Source organism: Gossypium hirsutum, chromosome A04, assembly GCF_007990345.1.
Source record: "Gossypium hirsutum isolate 1008001.06 chromosome A04, Gossypium_hirsutum_v2.1, whole genome shotgun sequence".
NCBI classification, from domain to species: Eukaryota; Viridiplantae; Streptophyta; class Magnoliopsida; order Malvales; family Malvaceae; genus Gossypium; species Gossypium hirsutum.
Genome location: NC_053427.1, coordinates 42,693,074 through 42,709,871, shown reverse-complemented (window position 1 = coordinate 42,709,871; position 16,798 = coordinate 42,693,074). Strand labels below are relative to the sequence as shown.

The following is a 16,798-nucleotide window of genomic DNA, read 5'->3' as shown; positions in this document are numbered from 1 at the left end:
ATTTTGAGGTCCTTATGTTGTTAAAATGGATGAATTATAATGTTTTAAAGAAAGGGAAAAATTGGTATTTGGTAGTTAAATGTGTTATAACAAAATAAACATGAAAATAAGGCCATTTGTGTTCATCCTTTGCCAAAAAGCAAAGAAAAATAAACGAAAAAGAGATAGTTAGGGTTCGGTTAGTTCAAGCATCAATTAAGGTATGTGTTTTGTTCGATTTTCAATAATTTCTACGTTTTTGTGATTGTTGCTCCGTATACTATCATGCCCATGTATGAATTTTGAAAAATTTTGATGACTTTGAGTTGAGACATTGTTGATAATGTGAGTTTTGTGAAGTTTGATAATAGTAAATGGAATATATGTGTTCGATTACTATGTTTTGTATTGGGATTTTTAAAGAATTTGAGTATTTTGGACTAAATTATGAAAACTATATATTGAGGGGTTGAATTTTGAAATAAATGAAATTTTTGGGCTCCTAGAGGTCCTTATGATATTCGGCTATGCATGGTTCATTGAAATTATGTGTATTTTGTGTTTTTGTGAAATTGGGACTAAAATTTTAAAATGTGAAAATGTGAGGGATAATTTAAAAAATTCCCTAAATGTGTGTTTATGGATTAAATTAAATGATTTGTTGAGTAAAAGGGTTAATTTTTAATACATATAGATTAAGAAAAGAGGAATTCGGATTTAGACTGAGAGAAGTCGAAAGTTATTGAGTAAACAGTCCGAATTGTCAATTCTGAGTACGAGGTAAGTTCGTATGTGATAAATGATGTTGTAGTTGTGTTTTAATGCTTTGATAATGCATAAATTGTATAAACATTTATTACAATTTGAGCATGATGATAATCGAATATGTTTGGCACTAAGTGTGTAGTTCGAAATAGCTTGAGCTACAAATGGCACTAAGTGTGCGAGTTGGAATAGCATCGGCTATATGAGGCACTAAGTGTACGATACTGAGATAGCTCCAGTTTATTGAATTGGCACTAAGTGTGTAAGATTGTTACGACTACGGTAAATCACTGATGCACTAAGTGTGCGAATTCTTAAAGCATGGAAAGACTTTCGAATGAATTTATGTATTTGAACGAGAGGTGAGAATGAAATGAATAAATACGGGAAAGTTCAGGTATGTTCGATACCTATGTGGTGGATGATATTGTGTGTATGAAGCTTGATGAATTTGTATGAACATATTAAATGAGATAGAATAGAATTGATGGATGAATTGTGAAGTACTAAGTGTTTATTAGTTAATGTTTCGTATAATATAAATTGTTGATTATTTATGGTACAAACTTACTAAGCTTTAAAGCTTACTGTGTGACATGTTATTTGTTTTATAGTGTTATAAAGCTAGCTCGGATCTGGGGATCGTCAGCAACATCAATCACACTATCGAACATCTATTTTTGTACTATTTTGAGAGTTGTATATATGGTATATGACATGCATAGGCTAGTGTCCTTTTGGTATGTTTTGTGTTGTGAATATTAGCCATGAGATTTGGCTTATAAATGTTGGTATGTATAGCTTTTAAGTTGGCTTAAATAATGTGTTTGATAGGTAAATCATATGATGTATATAATGTTTATGTGATAGTTTGAATACGGAATGTTGAATTGGCAAGTTTTGTGGTATGAAGTATATGATAAAATGGTGAGTTTCTATATTTGAAACTTATGTAGTTATGATGATTTTGGTATATTGATTAGGTATGTTTTGGTTGTGAAATTGGGTAATGAATTGGATGATATTTGAATGGCATGGAATATGTATGAATTGGTTGTTTTGGTTACCTATAAATGTATTCAAATGATACAATAATGTTGTAGACTTGGTATGCTTGAGATAGGTGGGAAATGAGGCTTAAACCAAGCCTAATTTCACCTCACATGGTTAAGCATACGGGCGTGTTTCTTGACCGTGTGTCTATTGTAATTTAGTTATTCAAGTAAGTCTCGAGCACGGCCTAAACATACGGGTGTGTCTGGTGGCCTGTGAGGCACAAAACCTTGGCACATGGGCATGTGTGTCCATTTCAAAGGGTACACGGGCTAGATACACAGGCGTGTGGTTGGCCGTATGACCCAAGTTAGTTTCAACCACGGCCAAGACACAGGCGTGTCTAGCTATACATGCCATATATATGAAACTGCAATAGTGTGATGATTCATGACAGTTAAAATGAGTTTTTCATATAGCAAATGGATCCTGAACGAGCGATAGCTGATGATGTTGAGAGCAATGTGCCCGCTCCCACTTAAGAGGTAGCGCTGGTTGAATCTAGGCCGATATCTAGTAGTTAGGGAACTAAGGCTAAGCAAGGCTTCTTCCAAATGATGACTGAGTAGCTCACGGAGTTCGTTCGAATGAATCCGGCTTCTCAACAACCTCTATCCCCACCTGTTCCTCAAAAACTCCCATTGTGCCACAAGTAATTGGTCCGATTCGATTGAGTATGCCACCTGCTGATAAGATTCATAACATGGGGCTGAAGAGTTTTGAGCTACAGTTGATAATGATGCCGAGAGGGCTGAGTTCTGGCTTGAGAACACTATTTGAGTATTCGATGAGTTGTCCTGTACTCTAGATGAATGTATTAAATGCGTAGTATCTTTGCTTAGAGATAATACATATCACTTGTGGAAAACGTTGACATTGGTGGTTCCTAGAAAACGAGTTACCTGTGAATTCTTTTAGACCGAGTTCTGGAAGAAGTACATAAGCCAAAGATTTCTCGATCAGAAAAATAAAGAGTTTCTGGAATTGAAAAAAGGTCAAATGACCATTACTGAATATGAAAGAGAATTTGTAAGTTTAAGAAAATATGCTCGAGAATATGTGTCTACTGAAGAGATCAGTGTAAAAGATTTGTTGATGGATTAAATAAAGATATAAAGCTATTAGTCGGGGTACTTGAACTGAAAGAATTTGTTGTACTGGTTGAGAGGGCTTGTAAAGTTTAGGACCTCAGCAAAGAAAAAAGAAAAGTTGATGTAGAGGCGAGAGATTCAAGCAATAGATTGATGAATAAATCTTATCACTCCTCGTCGAAGAAATCAAGAGATTACTTTAATCGATCGACTGCTTCAACTGGATATCAGAATAGAGATTATAGGAAGCAATACACTAATCCTAAAGCTCAAGCAACATTGGTATTGAGCGTTGGTAACATAAAAGATGTTAAGCCTGAGTGTCAACAATGTGAAAGACGACATTTTGGAGATTGTTGGGGAAAAAGTAATAACCGAGCTTGTTACAGTTGTGGTTCATACGATCACTTTATAAAAGATTTCCTTGAGCTAGTTGAAAAAGATAATGCTCAAAAAATGAGGCCGAGTAACATTGTAGCTAGAGGTAGACCTCGGAGAAACACACAAAATGCAAGTGGTGGTAGATGTGTGACGCAAGACACTGTAGCTAGATATGATGCTAGAGCACCTGTACGAGCCTACGCTATTTGAGCACGTGAAGAAGCATCATCTCTAGATGTTATTACTGGTACTTTTACTCTCTATGGTACTAAAGTTATTGAATTGATAGATCCAGGGTCTATTCATTCGTATATATGTATGAATTTAGTATCCAGTAAGACTTTTCCTGTAAAGTCTACTGAATTTGTAATTAGAGCATCGAACCCCTTAGGCAAGTGTGTTTTGGTTGATACAGTGTGCAAGAATTGTCCATTGATGATTTGGAGTAATTGCTTTCTGGATGATTTGATGTTGTTACCATTTGACGAGCTTGATATAATCCTGGGTATGGATTGGTTAACATTGCATGATACTGTTGTAAATTGCAAATGAAAGATGATTCATTTGAGATGTTAGAGTAATGAGATTATTCGAATTAAATCAGATGTTTTGAATGGATTTCCAGCTATGATTTCAATGATGTTAGCTTAGGAATATGTGAAAAAAGGTTGCGAAGCTTATTTAGCTTATATGCTTGACACGAAGGTGACTGAATAGAAAATTGAATCAGTGCCAGTTGTTTGTGAATATTCAGATGTGTTTCCTGGTGAGTTACCGGGTTTACCTCCAATCCAGGAAGTTGAGTTTAGTATCAAATTAATACTGAGAACTACTCCGATATAGATAGCTCCATACAGAATGGCACCGAATGAATTAAAAGAGTTGAAAGCTCAGTTGCAAGACTTGACAGATAGAGGCTTCGCACGACTGAGTTATTCTCCCTGGGGTGCGCCGATTTTATTTATGAAAAACAAAGACGAAACTATGAGAATATGCATTAATTATCGACATCTCAATAAAGTGACGATCAAGAACAAATATCTTTTACCACGGATAGATGATTTGTTTGATTAGTTGAAAGGAGCTACTTTGTTTTCAAAGATAGACCTGAAATCAAGTTACTATCAGTTGCAAGTAAAAAATTCAGAAATTCTGAAAACTACATTCAGAACGAGGTACGGACACTATGAGTTTCTATTTATGCCTTTCGGATTAATGAATGCACCCGATGTTTTTATGAATTTGATGAACACAATTTTTAGACCGTATTTAGATCGATTTGTTGTCCTATTCATTGATGACATTTTGATTTATTCGCGTGATGAAACTGAACATGCTAAGCATCTGAGAATAGTGTTACAGACTTTGCGAGACAAGCAGTTATATGCGAAGTTTAGAAAATATGATTTCTGGTTGTAAGATGTTTGTTTTCTGGGACATATTGTGACAACATCTAGTAACCGCGTTGATCCAAGCAAGATTTCGGCTATTTTGAATTGGAAACCTCCGAGAAATCTTTCTGAAGTTTGAAGTTTTCTTGGACTTGCTGGTTATTATCGAAGTTTTGTAAAAGGCTTTTCAATGATTGCGACTCCGTTGACGAAACTACTTCAGAAAGATGTAAAGTTTGAATGGTTTGAAAAGTGCTAGAAAAGCTTTGATCAATTGAAAGCTCTATTAACAGAAGCTCCGGTACTAGTACAACCAAAATCGGGTAAAGAATTTGTAATCTTTAGCGATGCATCTTTGAATGAATTAGGCTATGTTTTGATGCAGGAAGGCAAAGTCATAGCTTATGCCTTGAGACAGTTAAAGCCGTATGAAAGGAACTATCCAACGCATGACCTTGAGTTAGCTGCAATTGTGTTGGCTTTGGAAATTTGGCGTCACTATCTATTTGGTGAGAAATGTCACGTATATTCCAATCACAAAAACTTAAAATATCTACGACAGAGAAGATGGCTAGAATTGCTAAAAGACTACGAGCTTGTCATTGATTATTATCCGGGAAAGGCCAATGTTATTGCTAATGCTTTGAGTCAGAAATCATTATTTGCATTACGTGCCATGAATGCTAATTTAGCTTTGTCTGATGATGGTTCAATTTTAGTAGAATTGAAAGCGAGACCTTTGTTCTTACAGCGAATTGTTGATGCTCAAAAGGTTGATAATGTGATTTTAGCAAAATGAGCCCAATGTGACCTTGATTTTGATTCTATGTTTTGAGTTGATAATGACGATTGTTTGAAATTTTGAGAACGAATTTGTGTTCCAAGAAATTTAGAGTTAATTCAGATGATTTTGAGCAAAGCTCATATGTAACACCCTTACCCGTATCTAAAGTCAGGACAGGGTTCGAGGCATTTCCAGACTTAAACATTCACAAATATGCAAAACCGGGCCATAAAATTTTCGTCCAAATTAAAACTTTTCAAACACATGTATATCATCCCTTATATGGGCCTTCGAGGCCTAAAACATACATCGGGTGGTTCGGGACTAAACTGAGAACTTTCGATAAACTTTGGACAACTTAGAAAATTTCTTACTTTGGAGAGTCACACAGCTGTGTGTGTTGAACTGTGTGGTCACACACACCCGTGTCCTCAGCATGTGTAACTCTCTATTTGTGGCATCAGCAAAACAATTTGAACCACTCGACCAGGCCACACACTGATGTGCTAGGCCGTGTCCTCCCTAGTGCTGAGACACATGACCGTGCCTTTGCCCGTGTGGCTAACACTTAGGCTATTTTCCAAGCCTTCATGTTTCCCATAAACCCTTACAACCTTATACACATCAAACTCACAACTCATGGCATCATTTTGGTGATTAAACACCCTTTATAAGACACATTCAACATTAGCTCGTCATTATACATATGTTCCACCTACTCGTGATAAACTAGTCTAGCCACATTATTACACATTCATTTGACCTTTTCATCTCATTAATCACTTATACCATTAAAATATGGTTACTAACTTATACATCAAACATCCATGTTCAAGGCACTATCATCTTATTACCATATTAAACGTTTAATTCATGGTCATGACCACCTCGATTGGTCATAAAATATGCATTCAACACACATGACATATTACCAACCATGCATGGCAAACAAAGATATTGATATCATCACATCATATGCATTAAAACGTAACATGATTAGCTAGACTTACAAACTGATACGTGATATTCGTGACAGGTTTTAAATATTTATAATGAATCATTCTTGAAACTAACTATTATCACGATGAAAACAAGTGTACCTATCGAGCAGTAGTATAGCTTTAGCAAGACCGGATTGTCAAACCCAAAGGAACTAAAAGTACTAGTAATGACTGTCTTTTTATTATCTAGCCTAAGAATAATGGGGCTTGTTTTAACTAACTAATTAACTAATCTAAGAATTCACAGAAAATAGAATTGGGAATTACTTTTGGAAAAATGATTAAATTAAGACAATACCTAAGGAAAAATTCACCTAGACTTCACTTGTTATTTGACTCTGGATCGGATGATTTATTCATTTGACTTGACCCGTAGAAATCCCTAAGTTATATTATTATCCTTCTCGAGACTAACAACGTCAAACCCTAGGTTGAATAATTGAAATGTCTTTCTAATTAACTCCCTAAGGTTGCATTAACACGACCTATGGATCCCCTTATTAGGTTTCACCCTAATCCGGCAATATCTTGTCACCCTATAGGTGCGCAATCAACTTCGCTTAATTATGACAAATGTACTCTTAGACAGGGTCTATTCCCCCTCTGAATAAGAGCTTAACTTGAATCAATATCCTGCAATATCAAGACAAGAATTAAGAACACATAATTAAGAACAAGTCAAATATTTATCATACAATTCAAAAAATAATAACAAGATCTATCTTAGGTTTCATTCCCCTTAGGTATTTAGGAGTTTTAGTTCATAACTAAAAAGGTAAACATCTCAGAAAAATAATGAAAACAAAACATAAAGAAAAACCCAAAACTCTTGAAAGGAAATTAAGGGGAGATCTTTAGTCTTGATGATGAACCTAGCTTCTAAGATGGATCAATAGGCTTTCCTTGAGCAGTTCCCTATTTCCTTCCCTATGTGTCCCCCTTTCTCCTCTTCTAAGGTGTATTTATAGGCTTTGGAACGCCTAAGAGCCCTTAAAATTGGCCTTTTTTCGGATTGGACTAAACTTGGGCTCGGTAGGGACACGCCCGTGTGCAATTGCTTAAGGCCATGGTCAAGGCTGTTAAATGGGCACAGACGTGTCATTTACCCATGCAAATCATGCTTTGAGCTTGCCAAAGGGACACGGCCATGTGGTCTGCCCGTGTGAGGAAGTCCAAGCTGTGTTGATTTTGTACGTTGGCCCATTTTCTCCATTTTGGCCCATTTCTCATTCCTTTCACTCTCCTATGCTCACCTAAGTATAAAACATGAAATTAAGGGATTAGGAGCATTTAAGTCACCAATTTTAAGGAAAAATCATCCATAAAATGTGCTAAGCATGGGATAGAAATATGTATGAATTACGGTTTATCAAATACCCCCACACTTAAGCATTTTCTTGTCCTCAAGCAAAATCCTCAACTTATAATCAAAATAAATTCTTCTCAACTTATAATTTCTATTAATAATATCTCAAAATAATCCATAAGTAATCATACATTGAGAATTTGACTGAAAGAACATCAAAGTTTCAAACATTCCAAGTTGAGTATTTTATCATGAAAGCATAGGTGTCTCCCCTCATCTAAGTAATTACCTTCGACTCAAAATATCACAGATTTTCTCATCCTCACTAAAGATTCACTCAAATCACTCGAGGTGTTTAAGGATAATACCTGAAGCACTCAATAGTCAACAATGAAAAGTCATTACCATATTCTTGCATGAAAATCAAATCTCCACCACCATATATTGAGATGAACATCAATCAAAATGTCATTAAAAGGTTGTAACGTGGCTTTGGTTAGGGGGTGTGGTCACAAGCTGAAAGAAAAGGTTAGAATCAAGATTGAATTGAACAAGTGTCTAACTAGAAAAGTAATTAAACATCAATTGAGTACAAGTGAGCTTCTTCTCAGAAGATGGAATTTAGATACTGCGGCTCAACAATACCGAATTACTGCTAATATGTAACTATGATTTTTTTAAGAACAAGTCAGCTACATAGAAGTGCAAAACATAGCTAAGCAATTAGTTCAAATCAAATCTCGACAAAAATATGGATCAAATTAGGGGATTTCAACAATAATGGTTTATGGGTTAATATTGAGGGTAAATCAATTAATGGCTTGTTAGGCTCAAAGGGGTTCACTAAGGGTTAATTATGAAGGTAGAATTTTGTGGAGTGAGTGGGTTAAACCTAAGAGCCTTTATCATTTTGACATATCAACTCAAATGGTGTGGTCTTACCATGCATAATCAAGCAAGTTCCAGAATAACAATTCAATACTGACGCACTCAAAGCAACAATAAAAGTGAGCATGAAAGAAATGATAGATGCTCTAAAGGCTCAAAATCTCACAAAAATTATACCTTTTTTATGCTTAAACCTGTGAATTTCAACTTGGGAAAAGCAACCTAAACTTGGGAGAAACAACCTAAAAGATTTTAATTCTTCAAAAATCAACTTATCATGCTTGATTTCCTAATGTCTTAAAGTTTAAACACTCAATGTATAAATGCCTATGTTTTAATTCAAGACATATCAATAAAAATCATAAATTAATTAAAATTCATTCTAATAGTGATATAAATGATTTACATGAGAATAAGACACAATTCAGGGATTTCTAATGATGATATAAAAGACCCCCCCACAATTAAGATGTACATTGCCCTTAATGTACAAAGATAGATATAATGAAAAGGACAAATTTATAATCATAAGATAGGGAGAGAAGTGAAACTTCCTGAGTGATGAATGAATTCCTTGAACTGGAGTTTTGGAGGATAATTGGCGTGAGAGTGGAGGAGGATACTCCGGTGGTGGTAGAGGTTCATTAGTCCATAAGTCCTGCACCAAAAGAATATTATATCTGGTGGTAGCTATAGTCGTGGTCAAGCAAGACATGGCAGTCATGGAGAACCTTTCCCGGGGGAGTTTTTAGTTCCTATGTGAGGATGAGCTTTGGAGCTCTTTCTAACTGTGATAAAATTAGGAACTCTTTAAGAGGTATACTAAGGCATAATTACTCGTAGTGAAATAGCCGAAGAATAAAAATTGTAAAAACTCAGGAAAAAATAGTATTAAAAGGAAATAAAAAATAATTTCAACATATAGAGATAAAAATAAAATAAAATAAATAATAGGTATTTATAGAGAAATTGAGGTACATGGCCGTGCGGATGCCCGTGCGCTCTAATCTCAGCCCGTGCATTTCATAGTTTTCGAAATTAGCCATATTGGTGTACACGGCCATGTTGAACGGTAGTGGCGATCTCCGTTCGCTTCTCCCACGCTCATGTATGTAGGCGCGCGCCCATGTTAAATTCAAAGGTTTACCCACGGTTTCAAAACACGGGCATGTTGCACGCCCATGTTATTTTGGCAGTTTCCCCCACGGCCATGTCGCACGACCGTGGCTACTTATCGCATCCTGTGTTTGGGAAGAAATTTTTGCCCTATTTTCACACAGCCGTGTTGCATCCCGTGGTATGTCCACGGCCTACGGCACGCCCGTGTGCCTGGCCGTGTGGTTCTGAAAAGCCTGTGTTCAATGATTTGGTTAGTATGTTAGATTTTTAAAACTAAAATTTAAAGAAAGTAATATTGTTAGTGCTCGGGTTGCCTCCCGAGAAGCGCTTATTTATAGTCTAAGCTCGACTTACCTCTCTGGTGAATGGTCATGGTGGTTCGAGGAGTTTATACTCCTCATTCCTACTATGAATTTTATCAACATAAGGTTTAAGACGAGTACTATTTACCTTGAACGTGCCAAATTTGGGGTGATTTACCTCGACCTACCGTATGGAAAAATGCTAGTTACCATAAGAGGGGTTTCTTCATTTGGTTCAGAAGTGGTGATTCGAGGATCTGCTGCATCTAGTAGTACTTTGTCTCCAACTTGAAGTTGATTTTTGGAAGAATTAGGCTCATAATGGCGTGGTTTTGGTTTATCGTGTTTTCTCGGTTTATGTGTCCGCCATTCATCTAGCTCCTCGATTTGTAACCTTCGTTCTTCATGGATGGGTAACCTTCGTTCTTTATGGATGGGTTCTTTGTTGTTGCTTGGCTTATGTATGTTTTTCGGACCTATTTCTTGCAAATAAGGTTGCACCATATGGTTAGTTTTAGCCGAATGATTTGTACAGTCACCTTCAATTTTTGATGTGTTATTCGAATTACGGGCTTGATGGGTGATTGTTTCATTTCCCACACGAAGTGTGAGTTCACCTGTGCCAACATCAATAATTGTTCTGGCGGTTGCTAAAAAGGGCCTTCCTAAAATTAAAGGTGCCTTACTATCCTCTTCCATGTCTAGAACAACAAAGTCTACTGCGTATATAAATTTATCAATCTTAACAAGAACATCTTCAATGATACCCCTAGGAAATCTAATGGTTTTATCAGCCAATTCGATGTTCATCCTAGTTTGTTTAGGTTTCCCTAGACCTAGTTGCTTAAACAATTTCTAAGCCATAACATTGATACTAGCCCCTAGATCAGCCAACACATTATTAACATCTAAACTACCAATTAAACAAGGAATCATAAAAATCCCTGGATCTTTTAGTTTCTTGGGTAGCTTATTCTGAAGAATGGCTGAGCAAACTGCGTTCAGCTCCACATGTGACCTTTCATCTAACTTTCGTTTATTTGCTAGAAGCTTCTTTAAATATTTGACTGCATTCGGCATCTATTAAAGTGCTTCAATAAACGGTAGGTTAATATGTAGTTTCTTTAAAAGTTTAAGGAAGTTACCAAATTGTTCGTCTGAGCGGTCTTACCTTGTCATATTGGGGTATGGCACACGAGGTTTATATTCTATACTTACCGATTTTTTTTCGTCTTAGCCTACCTCATTCTTACCTTTGCTTACCACCGGATCTGGCCTTGGTTTTGCCACTAACCCTTCCTCATCTTGAATGGCAATTGCTTTGAGTTGCTCCATTGGGTTAGATTCAGTGTTGCTTGGCAGGCTACCTTATGGTCTTATAAACCGTAATTTATACATATTTTTACCCCATGTTTAATGCATTTTATGGATGATTTCCTATTAGAATTGGTGAATTCGATGCTCCTAATGCTTTAATTTCATGTTTTATACTTAAGAGAGCATAGGAGAGCGAAAGGAACGAGAAACGGGCCAAAAATAGAGAAAATGGGACAAAGTACGAAATCAACACGGCCTAGACCACCTCACACGGGCAGACTACACGGCCGTGTTAATTTGGCAGGCTCAAGCACAGTTTGAAGTAATCTCACACGGGCGTGTCCCTATCATGCCCAAGTTGAGTCCAATTCGGAAAAGGCTAATTTTTAGGACTCTTAGGCATTCCAAAGCCTATAAATACACCCTAGGGGAGGAAGCAAAGGGGGGACACAAAATAGGGAGTAAGGAATTACTCCAAGAAAGCAGATTGATCCATCTCAAAAGTCAGATTCATCATCAAGACTAAAGATCTCTCCTCAATTTCCCCTTCAGGAGTTTTGGGTTTTCTTTATTATTTTGGATGTTTTCTTATTTAGTTATGAACTAAAACCCCTAAATACCTAAGGGGAATGAAACCTAAGACAAATCTTGTTATTATTTTCTGAATTGTATGATAAATATTTAACTTGTTCTTAATTATGTGTTCTTAATTCTTGTTTTGATATCCCAGGATATTGATTCAAGATAAACTCTTATTCAGAGGAGGAATAGACCCTGTCTAAGAGTACATTTGTCATAATTAAGCGGAGTTGTTTGTGGGCCTAAACATAGGGTGACAAGATTTTGCCGGATTAGGGTGAAACCTAATAAGGGGATCCATAGATCGAGTTAATGCAACCTTAGGGTGTTAATTAGAGAAAGGTCTCAATTATTCAATCTAGGGATTAGACATTATTATTCTTGAATAGGGATAAAAACATAACTTAGGGATCTCTATGGAACAAGTTAAATGAATAAATTGTCTGATTCGGAGCCAGATTAACAAGTACAGTCTAGGTGGATTTTTCCTTAGGTATTGTCTTAATTCAATCGATTTTCCCAAAAGCAATTCCCCAATTCCATTCTCTATGAATTCTTAGTTTAGACAATTAGTTAGTTAAAACAAAAACCTATTCATTCTTAGGCTAGATAATAAAAAGACAGTCATTACTAGTACCTTTAGTTCCTTTGGGTTCGATAATCCGATCTTGCTAAAACTATACTACTGTTCGATAGGTACACTTGCCTACATCACGATAATAGTTAGTTTCAAGAACGATTAATTATAAATATTTAAAACCTATCACGAAATCACGAGATCAAGTTTTTGGCACCATTGCCAGGGAACTAAGATATTAGGAACGCTCAATTTCTATTACTTTAGCCATTTATTTTTCTTGCAATTTAATTTAATTTAATTTATTATTATTATTTATTAATTTACTTTTCTCTTTCTCTTGGCAGGTTTTTATAGTTTATGACTAGAAGAAGCCCGTCAGGACCACTACTTTTTGACGAAGAAATCGATCACACAAGAGAAATAAGGCGAAGCTTAAGATACACAGAGAATAAGCAAGAAGACGATACCCAACCCCCAACCGAAGAGATGGCTGAAAACCAAGACAATCAGCTACCTCCTGCAATTGCGGTTAATCAAAATTCTGCTCCACGCACTATGTATGATTATGCTAAACCACCTTTAACAGGAACTAAATCGAGCAAAGTTAGACCTGCTATAGCTGCAAATAGTTTTGAAGTAAAACCTAACACTATTCAAATGATACAGCAATTTGTTTAGTTTGATGGTTTGCAGGATGAGTATCCCAACGCTCACTTAGCAAACTTCTTAAAACTATGCGATACATTTAAAATTAATGGTGTTTCTGATGATTCCATTCATCTTTGGTTATTCCCTTTTTCATTGAGGAACAAAGCTAAACAGTGGTTGAACTCATTACCACGAGGGTCAATCACTACTTGGGAACAAATGACAAAAAAATTTCTATTAAAATATTTTCCGCCGGCTAAAACGGCTAAATTACGTAATGATATCTCTTCGTTTGTGCAGATGGACTTAGAAACTCTTTACGATGCATGAGAGAGATACAAAGACTTATTGAGAAGGTGCCCTCACCATGGGTTACCACTTTGGCTACAGGTTCAAAAGTTCCATAATGGCCTGAATCTTTCGACTCGACAAATGGTTGACGCAGTTGCTGGCGGAACCATCAATAATAAAACACCTGAAGATGTCTATGAGTTTATAGAGGAGATGTCACTGAATAACTATCAGTGGCTAGTCATGAGGACTAAGCTAACTAAAAAAGCAGGCGTTTATAATGTTGATTCGGTTACTATGTTGTCAAATCAGGTAGAACTTCTAAATAAAAAGATTGATTGTTTACTTGGTTCTACTCAGGTACATCCAGTAATGAGGTGCGAGACGAATGGAGGAGAAGCATGCACAGAGCATCAACCCTTCAACCCTAGCATCAAGGAGGATCAAGTCCAATATATGGGTAACAATAACTCTCAATCCCAAAATAACCCATATAGTAACACTTACAATGCAGGTTGAAGGAACCACCCTAATTTCTCGTGGGGTGGTCAAGGAAATCAAAGACCACAACATCCTTCGGGTTTTCAACAACCACCCTATCAATAAGAAAAGAAGATGAACCTTGAAGAGATGCTCTCAAAGTTTATATCGGTGTCAGAAACCCATTTTCAGAACACTGAGACAGCACTTAAAAATCAACAAGTGTCGATCCATAGGCTCGAAACTCAGATAGGTTAGCTTTCCAAACTAATCTCCGAAAGACCACAAGGTAGCTCGCCAAGTAATACTGAACCCAACCTAAGGGAATAGCTCAATGCAATTAATATTCAAGATGATGAAGTAGTCGTTGAGCATGAACCAGAATCGAGGTAGGAAACTGTGGTAAGCAAAGGTCAAGGTAAGGTAGGTCATAATAAAAACAAATCAGTGAATGTCGAATATAAACCTCGTGTGCCATACCCCAACGCGACAAGGAAAGACCACTCAGATGAACAATTTGGTAAATTCCTTAAACTCTTAAAAAAATTACATATTAACTTACCGTTTATTGAAGCTCTATCACAAATGCCAAATGCAATGAAATTTTTAAAGGAGCTTATAGCAAATATGCGGAAGTTGGACGAGGCGTCGCATGTGAAGCTAAATGCAGTGTTCTCAGCTATTCTGCAAAATAAGCTACTGAACAAATTAAAAGATCCAGAGAGTTTTACGATTCCTTGCTTAATTGGTAGTTTAGATGTTAATAATGCATTAGCTGATTTAGGGGCTAGTATCAACGTCATGCCTTACAAAATGTTTAAGCAACTAGGTCTCGGGAAACCCAAACAGACTAGGATGAGCATTCAATTAGCAGATAAAACTATAAGATTCTCTAGGGGGTATTATTGAAGATGTGCTACTTAAAATCGATAAATTTATATTTCCCATTGACTTCATTATTCTAGACATAGAGGACGATAGCAACACACCTTTAATTCTAGGAAGGCCCCTTTTTAGTAACTGCTAAAACGATCATTGATGTTGGCACAGGTGAACTCACACTCCGTGTGGAAGACAAAACAATCACCCTTCAAGCTCGAAATTCTGGTGGCACATCGAAAATTGAAGGTGATTGTTTAACCCATTCTACTAAAACTGACAATATGGTGCCACCTACCTTGCAGGAAATGAGTCTGAAGGAAGTACATGAGCCATTCTTAAGCAATGGTAGAGGAGCTATTCATGAAAAATGAAGACTACAAATCGGGGTGCTAGATGAATGGCGGAAGCATAAACCAAGAACACATGATAAACCAGAACTACGCCAGAACAAGCTCAACACCTTCCCACATCAACTTAAGGTTGGAGATAAATTCTTATTAGATACCGTAGATCCTCACATTGTTACTACCCCACCGAATGAAGAAATCCCTCTTACGGTACTTGGCATTTTCCCATTTGGTACAATCGAGGTAAGTCATCCCAAGTTCGACACTTTTATGGTAAACAACACTCGTCTGAAACCTTATTTTGATGAGAATGATAGTAGGAATGAGGAGTATAAACTCCTCAAACCACCATGATCATTCAACGGAGAGGTAAGTCGAGCTTAGACTATAAATAAGTGCTTCTCGAGATGCAACCCGAGCACTAACTGTATTAACTTCTTTAAAATTTAGCCTTCAACACCTAACTTACTAACGGAGCTCTTGAATACAAGTTTTCCACAGAGACACGGCCAAGCACACGGGCATGCTTAAGGCCGTATGAAAATAGGGCAATAATTTTCTCAAACACGGGCTACTATAAAACACCACGGCCATGTGACATGGCCGTGGTTGAGCCTGCCAAAACAATACGGGCGTGAGACACGCCCGTGTGGAAGAACCGTGGGTGAACCTGTTAAAATAGCACGGGCGTGTGACACGCCTGTGTCTAGCACCCATGGTCGAACCTATTAGATTGACACGAGCGTGGGTCTTAATACACGGGCGTGGGAGAAGTGAACAATGCTAGACACGATCGTGTGACACGGTCGTGTGCACACATACGCCTAAGGAACACGGGCGTGGACTAAATGTCAGACAAGCCGAAATTCAAAATTTACGAATCACACGGGCTAAAATTGGGGAACACGGGCGTGTTACCTGGCCGTGTTGCACAAAATCTATAAATACCCTGCACTATTCACTTTCTTCCCCATTCAAAAACCCTAACCCTAGCCACTGCAAGTCCACACGGTGTCCCTGCCACACCCGTGCACCGCCTCCAACTCTATTTTTGACCCTCGATTTCTCTCCCTTAGCGTTTTTTTATTCTTTTCACCTTTATTCTACTTACTTTTAATGTTTATTTTTAAAATAATCCTTATTTTTCTCTTACTATTTCTATTTTGTTCATTATTTCTGCATTATTAGATTATTTATCATACATTTCATGTTAAATCGAGTTGTTAGGAAAGCCTCACTCTTTTGTGATACACATGCCATTACTATGCCCATACTCATGCCATTACAATGATAATGTCACGAAATTATGTTATCAAAATAATTATGTTGATTATGTTTGGTTAATATTAGTAGTTGTGGCTGAAAGTCTAATTTTTATTTGAAATTTGTCTTCATTTTACTTTGACCATTCCTCATGATGAATTAATGGTTTTGATTGTAGGTACCATGTCATCTGTACAAGGAAAGAAAACCACCGTACCTACTTTGAAGAAGATGAAGGGAGCATCATCTTTCGCGGGTCCAACCACAGAAATTCGTTACCCTTTCCTGCAATTCCCCTCGAGGGCCCCAAGAGGAACTTTTCCAAATACTTTGGGCACGACCTTTAATTGC

At 36.9% G+C, this 16,798-nt stretch overlaps 1 non-coding gene across 1 annotated transcript; it reads right to left on the bottom strand.

Moving 5' to 3' along the window:
* Positions 1-13,451: 13,451 nt before the first annotated feature.
* LOC121228634 (small nucleolar RNA R71) lies at positions 13,452-13,558 on the bottom strand. The gene has a single exon (XR_005926210.1). It is a non-coding gene; the product is annotated as a small nucleolar RNA R71 (small nucleolar RNA).
* Between the last annotated feature and the right edge of the window lie 3,240 nt (positions 13,559-16,798).